Below are 13,851 nucleotides of genomic sequence, written 5' to 3'. Positions count from 1 at the left end.
TTTTAACAATAATCCCAACAATAACACCTTGACTAGAGGTGTAACTTAACACAGGTATGAGAGCTTTGAGAGCATCTGCACATATTCAACTGCAGTATATGGAATTAAGACCCCAAGGTACTTAAAGGAAGAAACATAGTCAGTAGGTTTATCATTCAGTTTTAAACTTAATTTGTGTATTGTTACAATTACCTGTAATGAACACCTTAGTTTTGTCTGCAGGAATAAGTGCAAAACCATTACAGGCTTTGTGTTTGTTGCTTAGAATGGATTGCATTTCATGATAGGTGTTGGTTTTTACAAGGAAACCATCAGCATAACTGTTGGATTATTCCTAAAACTTTATGGAATAGATTTGAGTGAGCAATTGATTTGTTTGGGACTCTGTACTCTACTTTGCAAGTGCCACCTAGCATGTCTTTAATTTCACTTTTGTTGCCTTGAGACATGAAAGCAGACTTTTGTTTTTGGTGACAACCTGGTTTCCAGTGCAAAGGTCAGCCATCAGTGTCCATTTTGCCTAGTTGATACAATAAAGTGTACCTCTTAGCGGTATGAAATGCATCTTTCAAGACAGGGCATACAGTGTTCTATCACTCATCATGTGTTGGTAGAAGAGTGATAATACAGTCATAAAATTCTGCCATATGTGAAACTAAAGATAGCAGCCAATGTGAGTTGTGTGGATATGATATAGTAAATTGTTGAGCAGCATTCTCTCAAACATTTCATTTCATTATTATTTACCTTCCTCCACACAGCCTTATCTATAGCCCATGCCTTGCATTCATATATCATCATTGGGTCTCCTATTTCTTCGGATGTACCCATTTTTGCCCTCGCAGATAACATTTTCTCTTTCCACACATTCTTCAGTACTCCAGAACTTTCGCCTCCTCACCCACTCTTGTGACTTACTCCGCTTCCACAGTTCCGTTTACTGCCTTGCCCACTCCAAGATATCTGAAACACTTCACTTCCTTCAAATTTTCTCAATTCAAACTCACACCACTAACCTGTTCAACCCCACGTAACCTAATAACGTTGCTTTTCTCACATTTACTCTCAACTTCTTCCTTTCTCCTACTCTTCAGAACTCATTCACTATCTTCTGCAGTTTCTCAGTTGAATCTGCCACCAGTATCCTATGCAAATGACAAATGACTCAATTCCTAGGCCCTCCCATCCCCCACATTCTGCCAAATACTTTTCCATGGCCGTCTTTACGACAAAAATCTGATCCACACATCCCTTGACTTTAACGAAAAACCCCCATGTTCTTCACTTATTCTGTATTCAGTCACTTCCATCATTCTGTCAATTAATATTCTTGCTTACACTTTTCCTGGTATTCGTAACAGACTTACTCCCCTATGATTGCTGCATACAACCAGTGCACTTTTTCCTTTGAATAAAGGAACAGAAACAGCATTCACCCAATCCTCAGGCATGACCTTTTTCCATGCTAAATTACATAAAAGATTCATCCACTCTGTCACATTTTCTCCTCCATACTTCAGCATTTCAGCCATAGTCCCATCCACTCCAGGTGCCTTCCCATTTTTCAGCCTCATTCTTGCCCTTCTTACCTCCCTTTTTGCTATGGGCCCTTGCACTTGTATCCTTTTCCTTCCATCCTCCATACCCATGCATATAACAGTTGCTACCTCCCATTCTCTCACATTCATCAGTTCTTCAAAATACTCTTTCCATCTTCCTTTCACTTCCTTCTTTTGATTCAGCAACTCCCCTTCCTTACTTCTCACATCAACATATCCACTCTCACATCCTCCCCTTTCCTTTTCACCTCCTTCCAGTATAGTTTCTTATCCCAAAACTTTCCACTTCCTTCCAAAATCTTCATTAACTCTTTCCTTGCTTTCCTTGATCAGCTTCTTAACATTCTGCTTTCATATTTTTTCTTCCCCCCTCCTTTGCTGAACTTCCACTGGTACATTCATATTGAGCTATCTACCATATGCCTTTTTCTTCTCTTCTAAGGCATTTCTAATCTCCTCTGACCACCATTCATTGCCCTTCTTATTCCTGTATCTCATTACCTTGTATCCAATAACTGATTCTATAACATTTACTAGTATTTCTCTGAACATGTTAAACACTGCATTCTTACATTCACTACTTTTTCATCTATGCTTTTTGTTACCATACTTTCATACTCCTCCTTGCATTTTTTCTGATTCATCTTCTCACTTCCCAATACTTTTTCCTATCCATTCTTCCTTGCACTGTACTGCCACTTCTTCTTGATCCTCATCCCCACAAGAACTGCGAAATGGTCAGAGTCTCCAAAGAATCCTCTCATGACTTTAGCATCTCGCACTGCCTTTCTCAATCTTTGATCCACTGACACATTGTCAGTCAAAGGTTTTTGCTCTTCTCTTCCATCATTCCTCATCCAAGTATATGTGTGTATCATTTTGTGCTGAAAAAAAAAGGTGTTTGCAAAGATTAAACCCCTCTCAGCACAAATATCCACAAGATAACTTCCATTTTCATTTACCCATTTACCAACTCTCTCACCAATTTCATCACATCCCATTTTCACATTCACATCACCCAGTATGACTACGTTTCTGTCATTCTCAAGACCATTTATACAGTCATTTGAGTTTCTCTAGAAAAGCTTCATTTTATCCTTAACTCGTACAGTCTTCATATTCACATGTGCATATACAGATGTACTTCACAGTCCCAATCTTTACTTTCACCCACACTATTCTTGATCCATTCCATCTATGATTTGTAACCCTCCCATACTCTTGTTGATAGCAAAATTGCACATCTTTCTTTCCCTCCCCAATAATTTTCACTCATTCTCATCCATTCTACACCTCCTTCCATGCCCTCCCATAACTTGCATTTATCATTTCCATTTTCACTCCACACACCCTGCCCAAGGATATGGTTTTCCCAATCCCCAGCACATCCATGCTAAAACTTTTAGACCACTCCACAATCTCTGTTGCATTCTTCCACCATTTCTCTCCTTACAGTTTTCTGCCCCCTTATTTTCCCATGTAAAAGGTGGTCTTCCTCTCACACCAACCTATATAATTGTACTCTCATACACTCTTCTTGTAAACTTCCAGTCTTGCATTCTTTCCATGTGCCCAAACCACCTCAAAGTATTTCGTTTCTCCCACTTTACCACTCCACAATTTATTCCCTTTGCATTCTCTGCCATACCACATCATACATTCCTTCATTTATTTAGTCATTCCATCTAGTCATACCACATGCCTCTCTCAAATAGCTCGTTTCCACATTCTGGAATCTTGATCATTGTGACTTATTCCATGCTTATGTTTTGGCTGCATAGGTCAGGGTTGGAAGCACTATGTTCTCCCTTAATCCTTGCTTCACTTTTGTACTTACACTATTACCTTCCATTATTCAGTTAATGAACCCAAGTAATCCTTCTACCATTTACTGCTGTGTCCTTTATCTCTCCTTCTATGACACTGAACTTACCCAAGACAGCTTATAGATACTTAGATTCTCTCACATCTTTCAGTCTTTCGCCCCCATATCCAAAACACAGTTTAGTACACTTTCACCTTTCACTCTATATGGTTTTGCAAAATCTATACTTTGACTCTGTTTCCTTTTAAACACCATTACTTTACTTTTACTTGCATTTATCTTCAGTTGTCTATGCTTATGCACATCATGAAATACAATTGCATTTATCTTCACTTGTCTATGCTTATACACATCATGAAATACACTTACAACCTTTTGCAATTCCTCTTCAATCTCAGTAAACAACAGTTTCACCCGCAAACAGGTCTGCCACTAGAGACCATATCTCACTGCTATACTCCACCTCCACAACTCCTTTCCCTAGTTTTACTTTCACCTCTCTTATCACTCCATTCATATATGAATATATTAAAAAAGCCATGGTGACCTCACACAGCCCTGCCTAACACTTACACATATACCGACACTTTCTCCACTCTACATCCACTCTTACACATGCATTTACTCTGTAGAAAGCTTTTGCACCATCCAACAGTTGTCCTTCTTCCCCACATATCCTAAACTCATTCCATAAAACATTCTGCTCGACTTTGTCGTATGCTTTCACCAGTACCTTAAATGGTGCATACAGCTTCTTACCTTTTGCTAAATACTTTTCTACATTTGTCTTCACCGCAAACAATGATTCACACATCCACTACCTTTCCTAAAATCCCTTCCTCCTCATTTATTCAGCATTTAGTTTCTTCCTTCCACCTGTGGAAGGTATTAAGAATATATGGTGTGGGAGGAAAGTTGTTAGAAGCAGTGAAAAGTTTTTATCGAGGATGTAAGGCATGTGTACGTGTAGGAAGAGAGGAGAGTGATTGGTTCTCGGTGGATGTAGGTTTGCGGCAGGGGTGTGTGATGTCTCCATGGTTGTTTAATTTGTTTATGGATGGGTTTGTTAGGGAGGTAAATGCAAGAGTTTTGGAAAGAGGGGCAAGTATGAAGTCTGTTGGGGATGAGAGAGCTTGGGAAGTGAGTCAGTTGTTGTTCGCTGATGATACAGCGCTGGTGGCTGATTCATGTGAGAAACTGCAGAAGCTGGTGACTGAGTTTGGTAAAGTGTGTGGAAGAAGAAAGTTAAGAGTAAATGTGAATAAGAGCAAGGTTATTAGGTACAGTAGGGTTGAGGGTCAAGTCAATTGGGAGGTGAGTTTGAATGGAGAAAAACTGGAGGAAGTGAAGTGTTTTAGATATCTGGGAGTGGATCTGGCAGTGGATGGAACCATGGAAGCGGAAGTGGATCATAGGGTGGGGGAGGGGGCGAAAATTCTGGGGGCCTTGAAGAATGTGTGGAAGTCGAGAACATTATCTCGGAATGCAAAAATGGGTATGTTTGAAGGAATAGTGGTTCCAACAATGTTGTATGGTTGCGAGGCGTGGGCTATGGATAGAGTTGTGCGCAGGAGGATGGATGTGCTGGAAATGAGATGTTTGAGGACAATGTGTGGTGTGAGGTGGTTTGATCGAGTGAGTAACGTAAGGGTAAGAGAGATGTGTGGAAATAAAAAGAGCGTGGTTGAGAGAGCAGAAGAGGGTGTTTTGAAGTGGTTTGGGCACATGGAGAGAATGAGTGAGGAAAGATTGACCAAGAGGATATATGTGTCGGAGGTGGAGGGAACGAGGAGAAGAGGGAGACCAAATTGGAGGTGGAAAGATGGAGTGAAAAAGATTTTGTGTGATCGGGGCCTGAACGTTCAATGCAGGAGGGTGAAAGGAGGGCAAGGAATAGAGTGAATTGGAGCGATGTGGTATACCGGGGTTGACGTGCTGTCAGTGGATTGAATCAAGGCATGTGAAGCGTCTGGGGTAAACCATGGAAAGCTGTGTAGGTATGTATATTTGCGTGTGTGGACGTATGTATATACATGTGTATGGGGGTGGGTAGGGCCATTTCTTTCGTCTGTTTCCTTGCGCTACCTCGCAAACGCGGGAGACAGCGACAAAGTATAATAAATAAATAATAAATAAATAAATTAGTTTCTTCCATCACTCTCTCAATCTACACTCTTGCACACACTTTTCCTGGTATACCTAACAGACATATTAGCCAATAATTGCTACATATAACCTTAGCACCCTTTCCTTTGAGTAAAGGAACAGTAATGGCTTTCACATAGTCTTTAGGACTGAGTTAAAAGGGTGGTTGTTTAGTACTCAATGGGTTATTTCATTGTGTATGTGTTTTCTCCGTGATTTATTTGCTGGGAATGGAGGGATCTGTAGTTATAGGGAGCTGAAGTGTGAGACAGGTTTTTTTATTTCTACTCTTTTTTGGGGGGAGGGGAAATCAGTGATTAGTTATGATGTGATATGGTTGGGAGGGGTCTAGTGCTGTTGCATTCAATTGACTGCCAAGCATGCCGAGGTGGGATTGTATTACGAGGATCATTGTTTCTTTGTGTAGGTGTGAGTGTTTGTGATTGCTAGGCAGCTAGTGATTGTTCTGAATGCACTATTTTGTGTGGTTTACAGTTTTGTTATATTTGCTTTTGAGAAGATGGAAGACCAGGCAAGTTAGGCATAGTTTAGAGTGAAATGGATGAATTGTTTGTTGAGAATATAAAGGGATTCTTTCTCTTGTCCATATCTTGTGCCAGTTAGTGTTTTAAGGGTACTTAGTTTTGTGTTGATGTTATAATGCATGGAGTGAGTGTTTTGTCATGTGTGATGCCTAGAATGGTTGGTGTTTTGTTCACTAGGAGTGATTGCCCATTCAAGGTGTTTGGAGAGTGTGAACTTGATGGCATGGTAGTTCAAAGAGCAATTTTGTTTCCTTATTTGAAAATTGGCATTACATTAGCAGGTTTTCATTCCTTTGGCACTTTCCTCTCCTTCAGTGATCTTTTAGATATTTTGGTGATCAGAAAAGATGTTTGCTGGAAATATTGTTTAAACTAATAGACTTGTTTGGATTTAGTTTGTTTAGATATTCAAGCGCTTCATGGCATTCAGTATTCTTTACATCCAATTTTTTTTTTTGATGTTCAGTAACATGTGTGCTTGTGCTGTATTTGATTGATTTTTGAAGATAAACTCCTTTTCGAAATATTAATTAGAAGGAACTGTATTTCTTATCACTAGTTTTAAAGTGCCATGTAACATGATAATGGGCCATTAGTAGCAGTAGTTTTACACTTATTAGGCCCCAGCCCATGAACATAATTAACTATCATACTGCTTCTTAGATTTATATATGATGTCCACGTTAATCATACCCTCAATCATTATATTCCATCCATCCACCACTCTTGTACTAAAAAGTACTTCTATACAACTTTTTTAGCTTTTCTTGCTGAATATCATACAATGCCTTCTGGTTGTCCCATCTCTACATCATTTGAAGAATTGTCTTTTATTTACTTTATCAGTCAGGTCACCCCTCTTTCTTGTCACTTAAGCTCTTTCTATATTTGTATCATCTTATGTAACTTTCTTGTGACCTGTCTTAATTCTTTGTACTTCTTTTGATGCAATAATCGAACGTTAGAAGCATATTTTAGTTTTGGCCTTATGTAAGATATGAACTTTCTTGTGACGTGTCTTAACTTTTTGTACTTCTTTTGATGCAGTGATCAAACTTTAGAAGCATATTTTAGTTTTGGCCTTTTGTAACATATGAACAATCTGCTGAACATTTCCTTATTCATATTCATGTATTTGAAAGCTGTTTTTGTATTTGAAAACTGACTGTTGGTCTCCTTAATTACTGTCATTGTATGGGACTCTGGCAACAGGATGATGTCAGCTTGTAAGTCCATCTCACACACACAATCCTGATTTTTGTTTTTCCCCAATTTTAGTTAGAAAGTGGAGACTTACTTTTTCAAGGAGTTTTAATTTTGTGAAATATTTCCAAAAGTCTATTATTTTGCAAAGTTAATCTTTCGATTTGTAATACTCAAGAGTATCAAAATTGATATTGTGAAATAATGAAATTTATCAGTGATGACATAAAGAATTCCTTATACTCCTCAATATAGGCTGTTATAACTTTTTTTTTTTAAGTTAGATCTCCAGTATTCACTTTGTGGATAGTTTGTTGGAGGTTGAAGAGGATTGTTAATGTATTAGAATTGAAATATTAATGTATTTTGGAAATCTAGGCTGTGTTTGTACAGGTAATGATAGACTATCTGATTTCGAGTAAGATTCTGATATATATGGGAAGGAGACTTGTGTGAGGAAATACCAGGAGAGACTGAGTACAGAATGGAAAAAGCTGAGAACAAAGGATGTAAGGGGAATGGGGGAGGAGTGGGATGTATTTAGGGAAGCAGTATGGCTTGCGCAAAAGATCCTTATGGCATGAGAAGCATGGGAGGTGGGCAGATTAGAAAGGGCAGTGAGTGGTGGGATGAAGAAATAAGATTATTAGTGAAAGAGAAGAGAGAGGCATTTGGACGTATTTTGCTGGGAAATAGTGCAAATGAGTGGGAGATGTATAAAAGAAAGAGACAGGAGGTCAAGAGAAAGGTGCAAGAGGTGAAAAAGAGGGCAAATGAGAGTTGGGGTGAGAGAGTATCATTATATTTTAGGGAGAATAAAAAGATGTTTTCGAAGGAGGTAAATGTGTAAGACAAGGGAACAAGTGGGAACTTCAGTGAAGGGGGCTAATGGGGAGGTGATAACAAGTAGTGGTGATGTGAGAAGGAGATGGAGTGAGTATTTTGAAGGTTTGTTGAATGTGTTTGATGATAGAGTGGCAGATACAGGGTGTTTTGGTTGAGGTGGTGTGCAAAGTGAGAGGTTTAGGTAAAATGATTTGGTAAACAGAGAAGTGGTAGTAATAGCTTTGTGGAAGATGAAAGCCAGCAAGGCAGCAGGTTTGGATGGTATTGCAGTGGAATTTATTATAAAAGGGGGTGACTGTATTGTTGACTGGTTGGAAAGGTTATTTAATGTAATTATGACTCATGGTGAGGTGCCTGAGGATTGGCAGAATGCTTGCATAGTGCCATTGTACAAAGGCAAAGGGGATAAAAGTGAGTGGTCAAATTACAGAGGTATAAGTTTGTTGAGTATTCCTGGTAAATTATATGGGAGGGTATTGATTGAGAGGGTGAAGGCATGTACAGAGCATCATATTGGGGAAGAGCAGTGTGGTTTCAGAAGTGGTAGAGGATGTGTGTATCGGGTGTTTGCTTTGAAGAATGTATGTGAGAAATACTTAGAAAAGCAAATGGATTTGTATGTAGCATTTATGTATCAGGAGAAGGTATATGATAGAGTTGATATAGATGCTCTGTGGAAGGTATTAAGAATATATGGTGTAGGAGACAAGTTGTTAGAAGCAGTGAAAAGCTTTTATCGAGGATGTAAGGCATGTGTACCTGTAGGAAGAGAGGAAAGTGATTGGTTCTCAGTGAGTGTTGGTTTGCGGCAGGGGTGTGTGATGTCTCCATGGTTGTTTAATTTGTTTTTGGATGGGGTTGTTAGGGAGGTGAATGCAAGAGTTTTGGAAAGAGGGGCAAGTATGCAGTCTTTTGTGGATGAGAGAGCTTGGGAAGTGAGTCCGTTGTTGTTCACTGATGATACAGCGCTGGTGGCTGATTCATGTGAGAAACTGCAGAAGCTGGTGACTGAGTTTGGTAAAGTGTGTGAAAGAAGAAAGCTGAGAGTAAATGTGAATAAGAGCAAGGTTATTAGGTACAGTAGGGTTGAGGGACAAGTCAATTGGGAGATAAGTTTGAATGGAGAAAAACTGGAGGAAGTGAAGTGTTTAAGATATCTGGGAATGGATCTGGCAGCGGATGGAACCATGGAAGCTGAAGTGAATCATAGGGTGGGGGAGGGGGTGAAAGTTCTGGGAGCGTTGAAGAATGTGTGAAAGTCGAGAACATTATCTCGGAAAGCAAAAATGGGTATGTTTGAAGGAATAGTGGTTCCAACAATGTTTATATGGTTGCGAGGCGTGGGCTATAGATAGAGTTGTGCGGAGGAGTGTGGATGTGCTGGAAATGAGATGTTTGAGGACAATATGTTGTGTGAGGTGGTTTGATCGAGTAAGTAATAATAGGGTAAGAGAGATGTGTGGTAATAAAAAGAGTGTGGTTGAGAGAGTAGAAGAGGGTGTTTTGAAATGGTTTGGTCACATGGAGAGAATGAGTGAGGAAAGATTGACCAAGAGGATATACGTGTCGGAGGTGGAGGGAACGAGGAGAAGTGGGAGACCAAATTGGAGGTGGAAAGATGGACTGAAAAAGATTTTGAGTGAGTGGAGCCTGAACATGCAGGAGGGTGAAAGGCATGCAAGGAATAGAGTGAACTGGAACGATGTGGTATACCAGGGCTGACGTGCTGTCAATGGACTGAACCAGGGCATGTGAAGCGACTTGGGTAAACCATGGAAAGTTTTGTGGGGCTTGGATGTGGAAAGGGAGCTGTGGTTTCGGTGCATTATTACATGACAGCAATAGACTGAGTGTGAACGTATGTGGCTTTTGTTGTCTCTTCCTAGCACTACCTCACGTACATGCGGGGGGGAGGGGGTTGTTATTCCATGTGTATGAATTATGTACATGTGTATATATGTATATGTGGATCATAGGGTGGGGGAGGGGGCGAAAATTCTGGGGGCCTTGAAGAATGTGTGGAAGTCGAGAACATTATCTCGGAAAGCAAAAATGGGTATGTTTGAAGGAATAGTGGTTCCAACAATGTTGTATGGTTGCGAGGCGTGGGCTATGGATAGAGTTGTGCGCAGGAGGATGGATGTGCTGGAAATGAGATGTTTGAGGACAATGTGTGGTGTGAGGTGGTTTGATCGAGTGAGTAACGTAAGGGTAAGAGAGATGTGTGGAAATAAAAAGAGCGTGGTTGAGAGAGCAGAAGAGGGTGTTTTGAAGTGGTTTGGGCACATGGAGAGGATGAGTGAGGAAAGATTGACCAAGAGGATATATGTGTCGGAGGTGGAGGGAACAAGGAGAAGAGGGAGACCAAATTGGAGGTGGAAAGATGGAGTGAAAAAGATTTTGTGTGATCGGGGCCTGAACGTTCAATGCAGGAGGGTGAAAGGAGGGCAAGGAATAGTGAATTGGAGCGATGTGGTATACCGGGGTTGACGTGCTGTCAGTGGATTGAAGCAGGGCATGTGAAGTGTCTGGGGTAAACCATGGAAAGCTGTGTAGGTATGTATATTTGCGTGTGTGGACGTATGTATATACATGTGTATGGGGGGGGGGTTGGGCCATTTCTTTCGTCTGTTTTCTTGCGCTACCTCGCAAACGCGGGAGACAGCGACAAAGTATAATAAAAAATAATATAAATAATATATATATATGTGTGTATATTATCCCTGGGGATAGGGGAGAAAGAATACTTCCCACGTATTCCCTGCGTGTCGTAGAAGGTGACTAAAAGGGGAGGGAGCGGGGGGCTGGAAATCCTCCCCTCTCATTTTTTTTTTAATTTTCCAAAAGAAGGAACAGAGAATTGGGCCAGGTGAGGGTATTCCCTCAAGGCCCAGTCCTCTGTTCTTAACGCTACCTCGCTAATGCGGGAAATGGCGAATAGTTTGAAAGAAAATATATATATATATATATATATATATATATTATTTATATTTTTATTATACTTTGTCGCTGTCTCCCGCGTTTGCGAGGTAGCGCAAGGAAACAGACGAAAGAAATGGCCCAACCCACCCCCATACACATGTATATACATACGTCCACACACGCAAATATACATACCTACACAGCTTTCCATGGTTTACCCCAGACACTTCACATGCCCTGCTTCAATCCACTGACAGCACGTCAACCCCGGTATACCACATCGCTCCAATTCACTATTCCTTGCCCTCCTTTCACCCTCCTGCATTGAACGTTCAGGCCCCGATCACACAAAATCTTTTTCACTCCATCTTTCCACCTCCAATTTGGTCTCCCTCTTCTCCTTGTTCCCTCCACCTCCGACACATATATCCTCTTGGTCAATCTTTCCTCACTCATCCTCTCCATGTGCCCAAACCACTTCAAAACACCCTCTTCTGCTCTCTCAACCACGCTCTTTTTATTTCCACACATCTCTCTTACCCTTACGTTACTTACTCGATCAAACCACCTCACACCACACATTGTCCTCAAACATCTCATTTCCAGCACATCCATCCTCCTGCGCACAACTCTATCCATAGCCCACGCCTCGCAACCATACAACATTGTTGGAACCACTATTCCTTCAAACATACCCATTTTTGCTTTCCGAGATAATATTCTCGACTTCCACACATTCTTCAAGGCTCCCAGAATTTTCGCCCCCTCCCCCACCCTATGATCCACTTCCGCTTCCATGGTTCCATCCGCTGCCAGATCCACTCCCAGATATCTAAAACACTTCACTTCCTCCAGTTTTTCTCCATACAAACTCACCTCCCAATTGACTTGACCCTCAACCCTACTGTACCTAATAACCTTGCTCTTATTCACATTTACTCTTAACTTTCTTCTTTCACACACTTTACCAAACTCAGTCACCAGCTTCTGCAGTTTCTCACATGAATCAGCCACCAGCGCTGTATCATCAGCGAACAACAACTGACTCACTTCCCAAGCTCTCTCATCCCCAACAGACTTCATACTTGCCCCTCTTTCCAAAACTCTTGCATTCACCTCCCTAACAACCCCATCCATAAACAAATTAAACAACCATGGAGACATCACACACCCCTGCCGCAAACCTACATTCACTGAGAACCAATCACTTTCCTCTCTTCCTACACGTACACATGCCTTACATCCTCGATAAAAACTTTTCACTGCTTCTAACAACTTGCCTCCCACACCATATATTCTTAATACCTTCCACAGAGCATCTCTATCAACTCTATCATATGCCTTCTCCAGATCCATAAATGCTACATACAAATCCATTTGCTTTTCTAAGTATTTCTCACATACATTCTTCAAAGCAAACACCTGATCCACACATCCTCTACCACTTCTGAAACCACACTGCTCTTCCCCAATCTGATGCTCTGTACATGCCTTCACCCTCTCAATCAATACCCTCCCATATAATTTACCAGGAATACTCAACAAACTTATACCTCTGTAATTTGAGCACTCACTCTTATCCCCTTTGCCTTTGTACAATGGCACTATGCACGCATTCCGCCAATCCTTAGGCACCTCACCATGAGTCATACATACATACATTGAATAACCTTACCATATATATATATATATATATATATATATATATATATATATATAGGGGATAGGGGAGAAAGAATACTTCCCACGTATTCCCTGCGTGTCGTAGAAGGCGACTAAAAGGGGAGGGAGCGGGGGGCTGGAAATCCTCCCCTCTCGTTTTTTTTTTTTTTTTTTTTTTTTTTTTTTTTTTTTTTCAAAAGAAGGAACAGAGAATTCGGCCAGGTGAGGGTATTCCCTCAAAGGCCCAGTCCTCTGTTCTTAACGCTACCTCGCTAATGCGGGAAATGGCGAATAGTTTGAAAAAAAATATATATATATATATATATATATATATATATATATATATATATATATATATATATATATATATATATATATATATATTTTATTTTTTATTATACTTTGTCGCTGTCTCCCGCGTTTGCGAGGTAGCGCAAGGAAACAGACGAAAGAAATGGCCCAACCCCCCCCCATACACATGTATATACATACGTCCACACACGCAAATATACATACCTACACAGCTTTCCATGGTTTACCCCAGACGCTTCACATGCCCTGCTTCAACCACTGACAGCACGTCAACCCCGGTATACCACATCGCTCCAATTCACTCTATTCCTTGCCCTCCTTTCACCCTCCTGCATGTTCAGGCCCTGATCACACAAAATCTTTTTCACTCCATCTTTCCACCTCCAATTTGGTCTCCCTCTTCTCCTTGTTCCCTCCACCTCCGACACATATATCCTCTTGGTCAATCTTTCATCACTCACTCATACATATGTATATATATATATATATATGTATACGTTGAGATGTATAGGTATGTATATTTGCGTGTGTGGACGTGTATGTATATACATGTGTATGTGGGTAGGTTGGGCCATTCTTTCGTCTGTTTCCTTGCGTTACCTCGCTAACGCGGAAGACAGCAACAAAGTAAAATGAATAGATAAAATAGTGTTTTAGGAATTTATCTAACATGTTTGTAGTAATTTTCTGTTGGTTATGAGGAGAATATAAGCAAAATCATCCCAAGTCTTAACTAAACAGACAGGTCCATCGAGGATATATAATAGCGAGTAATGTCTTGTTGATGGTCATGTAGCAGAACTACCTTGGCATGTGGAGTTGTTAAGATGTA

At 40.5% G+C, this 13,851-nt stretch overlaps 1 protein-coding gene across 4 annotated transcripts in view; it reads left to right on the top strand.

The window, feature by feature from the left end:
* LOC139761845 (U2 snRNP-associated SURP motif-containing protein) overlaps positions 1-13,851 on the top strand; it is a 434,305-nt gene that overhangs the window by 198,268 nt on the left and 222,186 nt on the right. The gene's annotated exons all lie outside the window — the stretch shown is intronic.

Source organism: Panulirus ornatus, chromosome 3, assembly GCF_036320965.1.
Source record: "Panulirus ornatus isolate Po-2019 chromosome 3, ASM3632096v1, whole genome shotgun sequence".
Taxonomy (NCBI): Eukaryota; Metazoa; Arthropoda; class Malacostraca; order Decapoda; family Palinuridae; genus Panulirus; species Panulirus ornatus.
Note: the sequence above shows the minus strand (reverse complement) of the source record. Positions and strands in the feature narration are given on the sequence as shown.